The sequence below is a fragment of the Rhodnius prolixus genome, unplaced genomic scaffold (genome assembly GCF_049639745.1).
Source record: "Rhodnius prolixus isolate KJV_2025 unplaced genomic scaffold, Rpr scaffold_6, whole genome shotgun sequence".
Lineage (NCBI taxonomy): Eukaryota > Metazoa > Arthropoda > Insecta > Hemiptera > Reduviidae > Rhodnius > Rhodnius prolixus.
This window is the reverse complement of record NW_027411634.1, coordinates 4,586,119-4,604,366: the sequence shown is the minus strand read 5'-3', so window position 1 is coordinate 4,604,366 and position 18,248 is coordinate 4,586,119. Positions and strand designations below refer to the sequence as shown.

Sequence of the window (18,248 nt, the reverse complement as noted above, 5' to 3'; positions counted from 1 at the left end):
TTAGTTAAACGATAAGTGGAGACTTGCAAGGCCAGTCATTTGAAGATAGTTAGTTGCTTTGACGGCAGGCATCATCGATGGGGGATAAGAATTCTCGGCAAAGGTAAAGGTAATACCGTTTGAGTACAACAATAGGTCTAGCAGCGTGAATTGTAAATTTTACAGCCATTAACATATTCACGCATAAACAAAATGTGTCTACAAAAAAATTAAAAATCTAAAATAGAATCAAAAAAATGAACGTACTTACAAAAATAAATAAATTAATTAATTAATTAATTTCAAAACACCGTCGCACTCAATAAAACATTGAGGTAAAAATGGACACAATTCGGGTTTTATAAAGAGTTATCTTATCACACTTCGATTCGTTTCATTATCGATAATTTTACTGCGCATTTAATCGTATAAATAAATTGTGTTAGCAAATTAAAGGACGCGTAACTTATGGTCTAGTAGTCTTAAGTGGGAAAGACGGCCAGTGTCTTAGTCTACCGTCTCTGCCGACCAAGGCGTTTTTACGGGGTTCATTAACAGCATTTCTTTCATAAACATTGTTGAGAGGAGTTAAGGAAGAAAATAACCTATCGTTTTCCTTAATGTGACACCTGAGATCCAAGCAACTGACTCATACCGATCTCGAGATACGAGCAAGTGACTCTTACCGAACTCGACCCTCACCTGCTTCTTTCAACTACGAATCATAAGAAAGTATTGTAATTGAACAAGTTTTCCATTTTGAGACGTCACCGGAAATATAGATTTTCAGGTTTCCTGTGTACTAAAAAGTAACTTGAACAAAATGGTTCGTGAGTTTATGTCCGTAAATATCCGCCGTAAATCAAACTCCCAAAAATTCTCTTTGATTTTATCGATCGAGGCACGCATGTTCATTGAATTTCTGATCGATTTCAGACATTCATCCATAAACAGAGGTAGATTAATCATTTTGGTGTAGAGATTTCGACTTTACTTACTCTTACCGTCCCGCACTACACTAGCGAAAATTACGCGTGTTATATTCAGAATATAATTAAATCATAAAACATTTTGTAAAAATGATAAAATTGAAAATTAATGAAACCTAGTACATGTTTAATGGTTTTATAGGTCTAATTTTTAAGTAAAATTAGTATAATTTAGATAAAATTTAAGTGTATTAATTTAACTAAATATATTAAATAATAAGTTCATGTATAATTCCGTAATTTCTGATTACATTCGCACGACCCCCTCAATAAAATACAAATTTGAATTTACAATTACTACAAATAATTACAAATAATTTTTAGGTTTAATTAATTTGTTATTTTTCCAAAATATTTTATGATTTATTATATTAACATTTTGTATAACAATTAACCTCATATAACCTTCCCCATTCAGTCAGCACGTGTAGTTCGAGATGGAAACATATGTAAGTGAAGTTCTGTACATCAAACTGATTCATTGCACGTAGATACAAGTGTAACCTCAGTCACTAAGTGTAGTACGAGCTGCAAACTTATGTAAGTGAAGTTCTGTACATCAAACTGATTAATTACACGTAGATACAAGTGTAACCTCAGTCAGCAAGTGTAGTACGAGGTGCAAACTTATGTAAGTGAAGTTCTGTACATCAAACTGATTAATTACACGTAGATACAAGTGTAACCTCAGTCACTAAGTGTAGTACGAGCTGCAAACTTATGTAAGTGAAGTTCTGTACATCAAACTGATTAATTACACGTAGATACAAGTGTAACCTCAGTCAGCAAGTGTAGTACGAGGTGCAAACTTATGTAAGTGAAGTTCTGTACATCAAACTGATTCATTGCACGCAAATACAAAGTGTAACCTCAGTCAGCAAGTGTAGTACGAGATGGAAACTTATGTAAGTGAAGTTCTGTACATCAAACTGTTTAAATGCATGCAAATACAAAGTGTAACGTACGTTACCAAGTGTAGTACGAGATGAAAACTTATGTAAGTGAAGTTCTGTACATCAAACTGTTTAAATGCATGCAAATACAAAGCGCAACGTACGTTACCAAGTGTAATACAAAATGGTATCATGTGTAATTGAATTCCTGTACATCAAACTGATTAATTACACGTAGATACAAGTGTAACCTCAGTCAGCAAGTGTAGTACGAGATGGAAACTTATGTAAGTGAAGTTCTGTACAACAAACTGTTTAAATGCATGCAAATACAAAGCGCAACGTACGTTACCAAGTGTAATACAAAATGGTATCATGTGTAATTCAATTCCTGTACATCGAACTGATTAATTACACGTAGATACAAGTGTAACCTAAGTTACCAAGTGTTGTAGGAGATAGTATCATGTGTAATTGAATTCCTGTACATCAAACTGATTAATTACACGTAGATACAAGTGTAACCTAAGTTACCAAGTGTTGTAGGAGATGGTATCATGTGTAATTGAATTCCTGTACATCAAACTGATTAATTACACGTAGATACAAGTGTAACTTATGTTACCAAGTGTTGTACAAAATGGTGTCATGTGTAATTGAATTCCTGTACATCACACTGATTAATTACACGTAGATACAAGTGTAACCTAAGTTACCAAGTGTAGTACGAGATGGTATTAAGTGTAATTGAATTCCTGTACATCATACTGATTAATTACACGTAGATACAAGTGTAACCTAAGTTACCAAGTGTTGTAGGAGATGGTATCATGTGTAATTGAATTCCAGCACATCAAATTGATTAATTACACGTAGATACAAGTGTAACCTGAGTTACCAAGTGTAGTACGAGATGGTATCATGTGTACTTGAATTCCTGTATTTCAAATTGTTTAATTACACGTAGATACAAGTGTAACCTAAGTTACCAAGTGTACTACGAGATAGTATCATGTGCAATTGAATTCCTATACATCAAACTGATTAATTACACGTAGATACAAGTGTAACCTCAGTCAGCAAGTGTAGTACGAAATGGAAACTTATGTAAGTGAAGTTCTGTACATCCTACTGTTTAAATGCATGCAAATACAAAGCGTAACGTACGTTACCAAGTGTAATACAAAATGGTAGATACAATTACACGTAGATACAAGTGTAACCTAAGTTACCAAGTGTTGTAAGAGATGGAATCATGTGTAATTGAATTCCAGTACTTCAAATTGATTAATTACACGTAGATACAAGTGTAACCTGAGTTACCAAGTGTAGTACGAGATGGTATCATGTGTAATTGAATTCCTGTACATCAAACTGATTAATTACACGTAGATACAAGTGTAACCTGAGTTACCAAGTGTAGTACGAGATGGTATCATGTGTACGTGAATTCCTGTATTTCAAATTGTTTAATTACACGTAGATACAAGTGTAACCTAAGTTACCAAGTGTTGTAGGAGATGGTATCATGTGTACTTGAATTCCAGTACATCAAACTGATTAATTGCACGTAGATACAAGTGTAACCTCAGTCAGCAAGTGTAGTACGAGATGCAAACTTATGTAAGTGAAGTTCCGTACATCAAACTGATTCATTGCACGCAAATACAAAGTGTAACCTCAGTCAGCAAGTGTACTACGAGATGGAAACTTATGTAAGTGAAATTCTGTACATCATACTGTTTAAATGCATGTAAATACAAAGTGTAACGTACGTTACCAAGTGTAATACAAAATGGTATAATGTGTAATTGAATTCCGGTACATCAAACTGATCAATTACACGTAGATACAAGCGTAACCTAAGTTACCAAGTCTGCTACGAGATGGTATCATGTGTAATTGAATTCCTATACATCAAATTGTTTAATTACACGTAGATACAAGTGTAACCTAAGTTACCAAGTGTACTACGAGATAGTATCATGTGTAATTGAATTCCTATACATCAAACTGATTAATTACACGTAGATACAAGTGTAACCTCAGTCAGCAAGTGTAGTACGAAATGGAAACTTATGTAAGTGAAGTTCTGTACATCCTACTGTTTAAATGCATGCAAATACAAAGCGTAACCTACGTTACCAAGTGTAATACAAAATGGTAGATACAATTACACGTAGATACAAGTGTAACCTAAGTTACCAAGTGTCGTAAGAGATGGAATCATGTGTAATTGAATTCCAGTACTTCAAATTGATTAATTACACGTAGATACATGTGTAACCTGAGTTACCAAGTGTAGTACGAGATGGTATCATGTGTAATTGAATTCCTGTACATCAAACTGATTAATTACACGTAGATACAAGTGTAACCTGAGTTACCAAGTGTAGTACGAGATGGTATCATGTGTACGTGAATTCCTGTATTTCAAATTGTTTAATTACACGTAGATACAAGTGTAACCTAAGTTACCAAGTGTTGTAGGAGATGGTATCATGTGTACTTGAATTCCAGTACATCAAACTGATTAATTGCACGTAGATACAAGTGTAACCTCAGTCAGCAAGTGTAGTACGAGATGCAAACTTATGTAAGTGAAGTACCGTATATCAAACTGATTCATTGCACGCAAATACAAAGTGTAACCTCAGTCAGCAAGTGTACTACGAGATGGAAACTTATGTAAGTGAAATTTTGTACATCATACTGTTTAAATGCATGTAAATACAAAGTGTAACGTACGTTACCAAGTGTAATACAAAATGGTATAATGTGTAATTGAATTCCGGTACATCAAACTCATTAATTACACGTAGATACAAGCGTAACCTAAGTTACCAAGTCTGCTACGAGATGGTATCATGTGTAATTGAATTCCTGTACATCAAACTGATTAATTACACGAAGTTACAAGCGTAACCTAAGATACCAAGTGCAGTACGAGATGGTTTCATGTGTAATTGAATTCCTGTACATCAAACTGGTTAAGTGCACGTAGATACAAGTGTAACCTAAGTTACCAAGTGTAGTACGAGTTAGTATCATGTGTAATTGAACTCCTGTACATGAAACTGATTAATTACACGTAGATACAAGTGTAACCTATGTTACCAAGTTTTGTACAAAATAGTATCATGTGTAATTGAATTCCTGTACATCAAACTGATTAATTGCACGTAGATACAAGTGTAACCTCAGTCAGCAAGTGTAGTACGAGATGCAAACTTATGTAAGTGAAGTTCCGTACATCAAACTGATTCATTGCACGCAAATACAAAGTGTAACCTCAGTCAGCAAGTGTAGTACGAGACGAAAACTTATGTAAGTGAAATTCTGTACATCAAACTGATTAATTGCACGTAGATACAAGTGTAACCTCAGTCAGCAAGTGTAGTACGAGATCTAAACTTATGTAAGTGAAGTTCCGTACATCAAACTGATTCATTGCACGCAAATACAAAGTGTAACCTCAGTCAGCAAGTGTAGTACGAGATGGAAACTTATGTAAGTGAAATTCTGTACATCATACTGTTTAAATGCATGTAAATACAAAGTGTAACGTACGTTACCAAGTGTAATACAAAATGGTATCATGTGTAATTGAATTCCGGTACATCAAACTGATTAATTACACGTAGATACAAGTGTAACCTAAGTTACCAAGTGTTGTAAGAGATGGTATCATGTGTAATTGAATTCCTGTACATCAAACTGATTAATTGCACGTAGATACAAGTGTAACCTAAGTTACCAAGTGTAGTACGAGTTAGTATCATGTGTAATTGAACTCCTGTACATCAAACTGATTAATTACACGTAGATACAAGTGTAACCTATGTTACCAAGTGTTGTACAAAATGGTGTCATGTGTAATTGAATTCCGGTACATCAAACTGAATAATTACACGTAGATACAAGTGTAACCTATGTTACCAAGTGTAGTACGAGTTAGTATCATGTGTAATTGAATTCCGGTACATCAAACTGATTAATTACACGTAGATACAAGTGTAACCTAAGTTACCAAGTGTAGTACGAGTTAGTATCATGTGTAATTGAACTCCTGTACATCAAACTGATTAATTACACATAGATACAAGTGTAACCTATGTTACCAAGTGTTGTACAAAATGGTGTCATGTGTAATTGAATTCCTGTACATCAAACTGATTAATTGCACGTAGATACAAGTGTAACCTAAGTTACCAAGTGTTGTACAAAATGGTGTCATGTGTAATTGAATTCCTGTACAACATACTGATTAATTGCATGCAAATACAAAGTGTAATTTAAGTTACCAAGTGTTGTACAAAATGGTATCATGTGTAATTGAATTCCGGTACATCAAACTGATTAATTACACGTAGATACAAGTGTAACCTAAGTTACCAAGTGTTGTAGGAGATAGTATCATGTGTAATTGAATTCCTGCACATCAAACTGATTAATTGCACGTAGATACAAGTGTAACCTAAGTTACCAAGTGTAGTACGAGTTAGTATCATGTGTAATTGAACTCCTGTACATCAAACTGATTAATTACACATAGATACAAGTGTAACCTATGTTACCAAGTGTTGTACAAAATGGTGTCATGTGTAATTGAATTCCTGTACATCAAACTGATTAATTGCACGTAGATACAAGTGTAACCTAAGTTACCAAGTGTTGTACAAAATGGTGTCATGTGTAATTGAATTCCTGTACAACATACTGATTAATTGCATGCAAATACAAAGTGTAATTTAAGTTACCAAGTGTTGTACAAAATGGTATCATGTGTAATTGAATTCCGGTACATCAAACTGATTAATTACACGTAGATACAAGTGTAACCTAAGTTACCAAGTGTTGTAGGAGATAGTATCATGTGTAATTGAATTCCTGTACATCAAACTGATTAATTACACGTAGATACAAGTGTAACCTAAGTTACCAAGTGTTGTAGGAGATGGTATCATGTGTAATTGAATTCCTGTACATCAAACTGATTAATTACACGTAGATACAAGTGTAACTTATGTTACCAAGTGTTGTACAAAATGGTGTCATGTGTAATTGAATTCCTGTACATCACACTGATTAATTACACGTAGATACAAGTGTAACCTAAGTTACCAAGTGTAGTACGAGATGGTATTAAGTGTAATTGAATTCCTGTACATCATACTGATTAATTACACGTAGATACAAGTGTAACCTAAGTTAGCAAGTGTAGTACGAGATGGTATTATGTGTAATTGAATTCCTGTACATCGAACTGATTAATTACACGTAGATACAAGTGTAACCTCAGTCAGCAAGTGTAGTACGAGATGGTATCATGTGTACTTGAATTCCTGTATTTCAAATTGTTTAATTACACGTAGATACAAGTGTAACCTAAGTTACCAAGTGTTGTAGGAGATGGTATCATGTGTAATTGAATTCCAGTACTTCAAATTGATTAATTAGACGTAGATACAAGTGTAACCTGAGTTACCAAGTGTAGTACGACATGGTATCATGTGTACTTGAATTCCTGTATTTCAAATTGTTTAATTACACGTAGATACAAGTGTAACCTAAGTTACCAAGTGTTGTAGGAGATGGTATCATGTGTAATTGAATTCCGGTACATCAAACTGATTAATTACACGTAGATACAAGTGTAACCTAAGTTACCAAGTGTTGTAAGAGATGGTATCATGTGTAATTGAATTCCTGCACATCAAACTGATTAATTGCACGTAGATACAAGTGTAACCTAAGTTACCAATTGTAGTATGAGTTATTATCATGTGTAATTGAACTCCTGTACATCAAACTGATTAATTACACATAGATACAAGTGTAACCTATCTTACCAAGTGTTGTACAAAATGGTGTCATGTGTAATTGAATTCCTGTACATCAAACAGATTAATTACACGTAGATACAAGTGTAACCTAAGTTACCAAGTGTTGTAGGAGATGGTATCATGTGTAATTGAATTCCTGTACATCAAACTGATTAATTTCACGTAGATACAAGTGTAACCTAAGTTACCAAGTGTTGTAGGAGATGGTATCATGTGTAATTGAATTCCTGTACATCAAACTGATTAATTACACGTAGATACAAGTGTAACTTATGTTACCAAGTGTTGTACAAAATGGTGTCATGTGTAATTGAATTCCTGTACATCACACTGATTAATTACACGTAGATACAAGTGTAACCTAAGTTACCAAGTGTAGTACGAGATGGTATCAAGTGTAATTGAATTCCTGTACATCATACTGATTAATTACACGTAGATATAAGTGTAACCTAAGTTACCAAGTGTAGTACGAGATGGTATTATGTGTAATTGAATTCCGGTACATCAAACTGATTATTTACACGTAGATACAAGTTTAACCTAAGTTACCAAGTGTAGTACGAGATGGTATCAAGTGTAATTGAATTCCTGTACATCATACTGATTAATTACACGTAGATACAAGTGTAACCTATCTTACCAAGTGTTGTACAAAATGGTGTCATGTGTAATTGAATTCCTGTACATCACACTGATTAATTACACGTAGATACAAGTGTAACCTAAGTTACCAAGTGTAGTACGAGATGGTATCAAGTGTAATTGAATTCCTGTACATCATACTGATTAATTACACGTAGATACAAGTGTAACCTAAGTTACCAAGTGTAGTACGAGATGGTATCAAGTGTAATTGAATTCCTGTACATCACACTGATTAATTACACGTAGATACAAGTGTAACCTAAGTTACCAAGTGTAGTACGAGATGGTATCAAGTGTAATTGAATTCCTGTACATCATACTGATTAATTACACATAGATACAAGTGTAACCTATCTTACCAAGTGTTGTACAAAATGGTGTCATGTGTAATTGAATTCCTGTACATCACACTGATTAATTACACGTAGATACAAGTGTAACCTAAGTTACCAAGTGTAGTACGAGATGGTATCAAGTGTAATTGAATTCCTGTACATCATACTGATTAATTACACGTAGATACAAGTGTAACCTAAGTTACCAAGTGTAGTACGAGATGGTATCAAGTGTAATTGAATTCCTGTACATCACACTGATTAATTACACGTAGATACAAGTGTAACCTAAGTTACCAAGTGTAGTACGAGATGGTATCAAGTGTAATTGAATTCCTGTACATCATACTGATTAATTACACGTAGATACAAGTGTAACCTAAGTTACCAAGTGTAGTACGAGATGGTATCAAGTGTAATTGAATTCCTGTACATCACACTGATTAATTACACGTAGATACAAGTGTAACCTAAGTTACCAAGTGTAGTACGAGATGGTATCAAGTGTAATTGAATTCCTGTACATCATACTGATTAATTACACATAGATACAAGTGTAACCTATCTTACCAAGTGTTGTACAAAATGGTGTCATGTGTAATTGAATTCCTGTACATCACACTGATTAATTACACGTAGATACAAGTGTAACCTAAGTTACCAAGTGTAGTACGAGATGGTATCAAGTGTAATTGAATTCCTGTACATCATACTGATTAATTACACGTAGATACAAGTGTAACCTAAGTTACCAAGTGTAGTACGAGATGGTATCAAGTGTAATTGAATTCCTGTACATCACACTGATTAATTACACGTAGATACAAGTGTAACCTAAGTTACCAAGTGTAGTACGAGATGGTATCAAGTGTAATTGAATTCCTGTACATCATACTGATTAATTACACGTAGATATAAGTGTAACCTAAGTTACCAAGTGTAGTACGAGATGGTATTATGTGTAATTGAATTCCGGTACATCAAACTGATTATTTACACGTAGATACAAGTTTAACCTAAGTTACCAAGTGTAGTACGAGATGGTATCAAGTGTAATTGAATTCCTGTACATCATACTGATTAATTACACGTAGATATAAGTGTAACCTAAGTTACCAAGTGTAGTACGAGATGGTATTATGTGTAATTGAATTCCGGTACATCAAACTGATTAATTATAGGTAGATACAAGTGTAAGCTAAGTTACCAAGTGTAGTACGAGTTAGTATCATGTGTAATTGAATTCCTGTACATAATACTGTTTAAATGCATGCAAATACAAAGTGTAACGTACGTTACCAAGTGTAATACAAAATGGTATCATGTGTAATTGAATTCCTGTACATCAAACTGATTAATTACACGTAGATACAAGTGTAACCTAAGTTACCAAGTGTAGTACGAGATGGTATCAAGTGTAATTGAATTCCTGTACATCATACTGATTAATTACACGTTGATACAAATGTAACCTAAGTTAGCAAGTGTAGTACGAAATAGTATCATGTGTAATTGAATTCCTGTACATCAAACTGATTAATTACACGTAGATACAAAGTGTAACCTAAGTTACCAAGTGTAGTACGAGATGGTATCATGTGTAATTGAATTCCTGTACATCAAACTGATTAATTGCACGTAGATACAAGTGTAACCTGAGTCAGCAAGTGTAGTACGAGATGCAAACTTATGTAAGTGAAGTTCTGTACATCAAACTGATTCATTGCACGCAAATACAAAGTGTAACCTCAGTCAGCAAGTGTAGTACGAGATGGAAACTTATGTAAGTGAAATTCTGTACATCAAACTGATTAATTACACGTAGATACAAGTGTAACCTAAGTTACCAAGTGTTGTACAAGATGGTATCATGTGTAATTGAATTCCTGTACAACATACTGATTAATTGCATGCAAATACAAAGTGTAACTTAAGTTACCAAGTGTAATACAAAATGGTATCATGTGTAATTGAATTCCGGTACATCAAACTGATTAATTACACGTAGATACAAGTGTAACCTAAGTTACGAAGTGTAATACGAGATGTAAGCACATATGTATGTAAGTGAATTAATTGTTCTTTAGCTAACATAGTGAGGCATGTGTAGACTATGATTAAAATAGTCGCCATATTATTTTTTTTTTCTAGTATTAAACTGTATTAATTAGAAAGGTTATAATAGTATTGCCTATGTTTTATTAGTTTGTTACATTTCCGTTTCTTTAATTTCAAGGTCTCGTTATGTATAAGTGATAATGATATGAAAATGTAGTTGTAGTAGACATCTTGACTGAATGATATCTTGAACAATAGGTATATTTTCTTGTGTGGAACTATAAGGGCGCCTAGATGTCCAAGTCAATACCCAGTTGGTCTATTACGTATTTAGGGCACCATCGGAAAGGCCATATTGACCTTCTGCTAGATGGTAAAATGCTATCATTGTGATTTTTATCACTTTTTTTATGGTTATAATTTCTCTCGTTTTATTATTTATGATTTTTTAAGAAACTGCTGTTAGCAATATAAACAGGAACAGGAAATATTTACGGTGAACAGTAAGACGACTTCCTCTTTTGCTCGAAATAGTTTTTTGTATTTTTTTTTTTTTTATAAACTATAACGTTTTAGCTCGCTGATTGACCAATTATCAGTATTCTTCTAAACAAAACCATTTAATCTTATTATTAGTTATTTAGTCTTATTATTTTCATAGTTGACAGAAATAATTGACTAATCACAATTCTAATTTACAGGACCCTGGGGTCTTTTCTCTGAAACAAACACAATGCTCTATTTATAACATTCTCTCATTTTCTTATCGGAACTATCCGGTATCGATGTCTTATTGAATCAGTAAAAGTTATTTAAAAAAAAAAAAATAAGAAAAATCGCTGAAAATCAAAACTTGATTTTGGGAAAACTTTTTATCCAGCTAGCCATTAGAGTAATTAAATTTATTAATTGCTAATTATCTATAACCGGAACTGCCAAAATACTTTCATATCACAGAAAAAACACTTAGTGGTTTTTTAATAATAACCAAAAATATAAATGGTTTAACCTTCAATTGATAATAAATAAATAATCAACAATAATTTGTTATACCTAATATACAAAATGATAGCGGTTTTTCTTGAAGTATAACTCAAAAAGATAAAAATATTATTTACACACAACAGGAAATGAGAATTACTGATTATATTTCGTATCGCATTCAATTTATCAAATAATATTTGCTATCAAAATTTTTGACAAACTCTACAAATATAAATTGGATTCATAACTTTATTAATTAAAAGATTTATCAAAGAATAAATAATGGTTTTAATTTTGAAAATTATAAAATGAAAATAAATATTACTTAAATTGTAATAACTAGGGAACGGATTCGTATGTATTTACATATTTTTTTCTAGGCAATTTACAGACGTTTTTCAACTAGAAGTATTCATACTGACACTTTTTAAGCCGTTTGAGTCTACTTTTATTTCACATATTTCCACATATTTGGATGTTATCGCATATTTATACATATTTGATTAAAATAAATAAATATTTCTACATATTTAATCAAAATATGTACATATTTTTTCAGATTTTTTCATTTTGGGCATATTTTCATAATTGGGAGGTGGTTGACAGGAAATGTGAACCACAGGCTGCAGGGCTGTGAATCACAGTGGGTACAATGGTTATTGTAATTTACACAGAATGCTGCTAAAGAGTGACGGGCACTTGTTAGTTCTTTGAAGTTGTCTGTTCTTTCAGCTCGTTCGTTGAAGTATCCAATTCATTTCGTTCGGTCACTTAGTGTATTCTTTTCTGACAATTGCGTATTTCTTGCACAAGCCATTACCCAACTTGAGTCCCAAAATGTTCGACTGACAGAAAACGTGTCTAACGTTAAAAAAAAGACATCGAAAAGGTGAAAGGAATACCTAGGAATAAGGGAGATCTGATCAGATCAAAACTGTTAGATGTACAGAGCAAAAACATTGTAATTTACACAGAATGCTGCTAAACAGTGACGGGCACTTGTTAGTTCTTTGAAGTTTTCTGACGTTGTCTGTTCTTTCAGCTCGTTCGTTGAAGTGTCCAATTCATTTCGTTCGGTCACTTAGTGTATTCTTTTTTTGGGTGAAATGCCACGAACATCGGCCTCAAACAAACAACTGGTTGCTAAATATCTTCGCGAGTTTCCAGCAGAACTTTTTCGAAGTGATGGAGACATTTTGTACTGCACAGCTTGTGACAAGCGCGTTTCTTGCTCTCAACGTTTCCAAGTCACCGAACATATTGCCACCGGATCGCACATAGAGAATAAAAACAGAAAGAAAGAGAGGACGTCCTATCAAGCCTTCCTTACATCTCCATCATCAAGTAAGTCTACTCTGTGTACAGATCTGTGTCGGGCTTTGGTTAGAGCAGATATCCCTTTCCACAAACTTATTTATAATTGTAAAAATGTTCTTCTCTTGTATAAATAATTATAACTTGCCCCCCCCCAAAAAAAAATCCATTTTCATAAAAAAAATGTCCATTTTACTTAAATATTCCAGAAAATATTTTAAGAAAATCACATATTTTCCACATAATTGACGAAAATAAATGCATATTTTAATTAAATATTTGGCATTTTTAAATACATAAAAATCCGTTCCTTAGTAATAACACTCGTATATAAGGAAATTGTCATTTCTGTTACAAGGCCATTTGTAATCTGTAATTGCATAATTATTGTACACGTTTTATTTGACGTGTCTAAGTATCTTCTGTTTCTGTATTTTTTTTTTTTTTGCAATCTTGTGTTTTTTTTTTTTGTCTTTTCCATAGATTAATTGTAAGCGACATTCTTAATCGATTTATTCGATTCTATAAATCGATTAGAGCAGTCATTATAAACTTTATTCTGCCGAGCTTTCGACCTAGGGACTAGGTCATCTTCAGGGCTAATTGACAATGTACTGTATTGGTGTTGATGTAAAACAGTAAATTGTCAATTAGCCCTGAAGATGACCTAGCCCCTAGGTCGAAAGCTCAGCTTAATAAAGTTTATTTACGACTGAAACTGGCAGTTATTTTTTCATCCTACTGAAACTATGAATCAGTCACCAAAAATAATGAACAGCAATTTTGGAATAAAATTAATCTAACGGAAGTGTTAGTTTACCAAATTGTTTCATCTGTTTTTCTTTTTTTTCTCAAAAACAACTCCACTGAATTTTCTCTAAACTTGAGTTTTTTTAACGATTTCTCCCCGCACAGAATACTTACAATAAAACCTCTTTACTTTTTAATATTGTTATAAATGAAAAAAGCTCGGGATCAAATTTTAAATATTATTGTTGATATTGAAAGAAACATTATTCTAATTTTCACTGAAGATGGATGATTATACTAAAATATCTTGTATGAAATACGTGATCTAAGGTTTGACTAGAGAGTTAGCCGCACGGCGGGTGATTGACCGACAAAAGTACACCTTGAAATTGTTGGAAGCCCAAGGTCCCGCCTGCAACGTCATTCCATTCTTTTAACCGGGAGACTGCAACTTAGTACTAGCAGTTTGTACAGCTTGTTGATTTTTAGGGGATAATTTCTACGATATAGAAATTTTGGATGTGCTATAGCGAAATTCTTAGTCTATTACTCTTAAATGTTTAAAATGATCGTATATTTTAATCAATACTTAGTTATCTGAAATTAAATTCCTTTAATGAAGTCGATTTTTAATATTTAAAACTTTTGGAACATCAAAAGTGATGGAATTTTAAATTCTTCCAGACTTGCGACATGACTCCTCCTCCTCGTACCCTAATTTCGACTCACTCCCTGAGATAGCTTCCAATAATCCGCCCGTACAATCCTTTAATCCAGCTAAAACTCCTCTTCCAACTCTAGATTAGGTCATCCTAACCCACTCTGCCTCCTACAGATCCTTTGCATTCCCCTACAGATACCAAAAACGTTTTCCTCTAGCTGCAGCTTTTTTGATTATCCTTTTTTTTTTCTCCTGCATATTTGATCCTTATCCTAGCACTAAAGCGTTCCCCTAAACCGTAATGAAGATTGAAGTATAAGTGCACTGGTACTTAATTTTTTTTTTTTTGTAATTTAATTGTAGATATTTAATAATGAAGTTTAACTTAGTTATCTTAAGATTAAGATTAAGATTAAGATTGCTTAAGATGGGCGGTTCCACCAGAAAGGGGAAGGAACGCAGGCAATCCACAATGCCCATTGTTCCCCGCCCACTCCTCATCTCATAAGAGATACCGGGGCTTTAGAACAACAAATCCGACTTAGTTATCTTAGGACTAACTAACTCAAATTAAATGTTGTTATTAAAACTGCCTGCCAAAAAAGTTCACGAAAAAGCGAAACGTTGAAAAACACCCAACTTTGACAATTTTTTACTCTTTTTCTGTAAAAGATAAAATTCCCAAATTTTCTGTAAAATATAGGGCAAATCCTCCTTTATAACTGTAATTTTTTGTTTGCAATCTAATCTAAAGTACTTCAATTGAAGACAGAACTTAAATAACCAAAAACAATAACTCTTCAGGATATCTCCTATTAACATAAGTATTAACTTAGCCAATTCAAAGCGCGTTAAGTTGTTAACAACTTTGAAGCACAATTTATCTAGTCATTAAATGACTATATCTGTACCAGGTTGTGTGGTTTTATTCCACACATTATTCTCACCAAAAATAAATCGTTTCTGTAGAAATATCGTGCAATGTCTTCTAGATTGTCTTCTTAATATTTGACATTATTTTTTCTAGTCACGAAGCCTAGACTATTCTTGGAAATATAGCTCTCTTTTTTTTCACGTGTTTCAAACAACTCACGCTGTTGTGCCGGAAATTAGGAGGAAAAACTGAATTTCATTCAGTAAAAGATTTAAGATATTCTTTATTCACTATTAAATTTCCAATTTATTCTTTTTCCGGTTAGCGAAACGCTTTATAAAATAATTGGACTTAAGTCTGGCTACTTTTTTCTGCCTTACGAAGTATCTCCAATGGTCTAAAGACTTTACATCCAAATTGGAGGCCATCACTTCCTCTAGGAACATCCTCTTTATCTGATATATATATACATATATAAGATCAACTTTTTCTCTGAAAAATTTGCCGCGATCTACTTACCAAAATCTTGATATTTAATAAATGCAAACTTATAATATGTAGTAATAAGGGAAAGAATATTGAATCAACTTAATATCTTATTAATAATATTTATTAGTTGAGTTGTAACTACAAGAAATATACAGATTTAAATTTTTATTTTACTGTCCTATCGTTAGTTAGAGAAGCCTGCATCTCCGTGTTTCTAACCAAGGAATCGTAATTTGGGGGTATATCCAGACAAAGATAAGGGCAAGGAGTATTCAGTATCCTTATCTCTCTCGTTAGCTTCGCGATCAACTTGTTGGCCCCTTACCAGATCTACGAGTAGGAGAAACTAGCTGTATTGGGGGACGATTTTTACAAGCAAAGTAAGATAAAAGTTCCAAAAAATCTTAACTACCTAAGAGCAATTGCTGGGTTCATTCGTGAACTTAGAGTCCAGGCTAGGTAGAGATTTGTGTTCAAAATCTTAGGGGATAAAAGTTAACACTGGAAGGTGCTCTGAGTGTTTCTGTTTCATCTACTAAAAAAAGTTTGACTGGATGATTTTGAGGTTACTGACAAAAGACCATACTGTCCATCACCGGACAAATGAGCTGCACTTATGTAAGGAAGCCAAAACCTAAGATCCAGTAGCTGGATTCGAATAGGAGATCTCCATATGGGAATCCAGTTACACTAATTGCTGTGAGCTAATACCTTCTTCTTGGTTTGTGTTGCAGGTGCTTTTACTCTGGGGGAACCGAAGAGGACTTTAGATGACTTAGGGTTGGCCCTCAAACAATTGAAATGCACAACCCAAGTACACATTCTAAGCTTCTCTCTCTTAAACATGTTTCAACGTATCACTCTTGGAGTTGGTAATGGAACTAATCAAAAGACATAGTAAGTAACCGCATGTTTGTAACATCTCCACAAGATATATTGCACGAAATTCTCCTCTCCCACTTTCAATTAGCACTTTCAGTCTAAGTTTTTTTAATTATCAACTAGCCAACAAAACAAAAGCAAATAATTAACTTGACTAATTGAATTCTAGAAAAAGATTTACGATATTGTTATGATAGTGGTTCTAGTAAAAGGGCACAAGTGTGCGTGAACAACAGGGTTTAGGGCCTAGTAGAATAGTCTACAACTCCTAGGCCATTAATCAACCCCCGGGAATAGCTTAACTACTCCGGAGAAGAGACGATCGATGCTTGTGACCCAGATTGCCATGTATTCTTAGATTAGTGTAAGCACGAAAGAGTTATTGTGGCACGTGAAATAAGAAAGAAGGCCTAAGATTTATTCATTCTCGCGTGTCCAGTACCAAGAAAAATAATTAGTAATCCGCTTTTCGTACAGAAACTTTAGTAATCGGCAGCTATCTTCAAATTCTTGTCATTGAAAGCTCATTAAAAAACTTGGAGCTTTGCAACCTTCGGTTTGCCACTAAAGCGTGTCCAATAAACAAACCTAAATCTAACCTTAAAGCTATCAGAGTGCTGTTACTGCAATTTACAGGTTAAACTGAAACATTTAAGCGTTTAACGTCGTGTTAAAAATCATTTAAAATCATCATCAATTCAAGTATTAAACTTTCAGTTTTAGTCAATGATAAGAAGTATTTTTAATGAAAAATAAACACGAAGAGAAATGAACTGTTGTTACTTGTTATCTTAAATACATATGGTTAGTTTTGTTTGTCTGAGAAATTAGTCCTCTCCCACCACTGAAACCTCTGTACCTAGAAGTCCTTGGGCCAGAGTGCGCTACTGCGCCAATGTTTACAAGAGGAATTAACTTCTAATTCTCTTGTAAGAGTAGAACAATAAAAAGATCTACAAAGAACAGAAAACAAGGCCATTCGTGGTTTACTACATGTTTATGTTAATTATTGCATAAAATAATTATTTTCTAGGTATTGCATTAGTGAAAAATTATCTGGTGGTGAACATCTATTATTTTTGTACAGAGATGGTTTTATAAAACAATGTGTCTGGGTTGGATTTTTGTTAGCACAGGTGTAGTTTTATTAATATTTTTTAATCATTTGTGTCTTTTATCGATGCAAATATTTATTTTAAATTTCTATATTTTGAATCGATTATATTTTATTTTATATAAATATTTAATAGGCGCCACGGGAGCCGAACGGTTATGGGCTAGATACGCAAAGCTAAGATGTATTGTTGGTTTAGTGGGTTCGATTCCCAGACACTACGCCTTGTATTTTATTTAATGGTTAAAATGAGAAATTTATAGTAAAGTACGTTAGGCTAGACCTGCAAAGCTAAGATGTATTGTTGGTTAGTGGATTCCATTCCCCTGGTCTAGGTCTTGAATTTTATTTAATGGTTAATGAGAAATTTATAGTAAAGTACGTTAGGCTAGACCTGCAAAGCTAAGATGTATTGTTGGTTAGTGGATTCCA

General features: G+C 33.4%; 1 protein-coding gene and 1 long non-coding RNA gene across 4 annotated transcripts in view; one reads left to right on the top strand and one right to left on the bottom strand.

Annotated features, from left to right (window-relative positions):
• The window catches only part of LOC141461368 (uncharacterized), a 214,602-nt gene that overhangs the window by 175,822 nt on the left and 20,532 nt on the right, over positions 1-18,248 (top strand). For all 3 annotated transcript variants that reach the window (XR_012462825.1, XR_012462826.1, XR_012462827.1), the window contains exon 5: positions 16,555-16,717. This is a non-coding gene — a long non-coding RNA (uncharacterized lncRNA). The remainder of the gene's footprint in view (positions 1-16,554; positions 16,718-18,248) is intronic.
• LOC141461364 (uncharacterized) overlaps positions 1-18,248 on the bottom strand; it is a 159,285-nt gene that overhangs the window by 136,772 nt on the left and 4,265 nt on the right. The gene's annotated exons all lie outside the window — the stretch shown is intronic.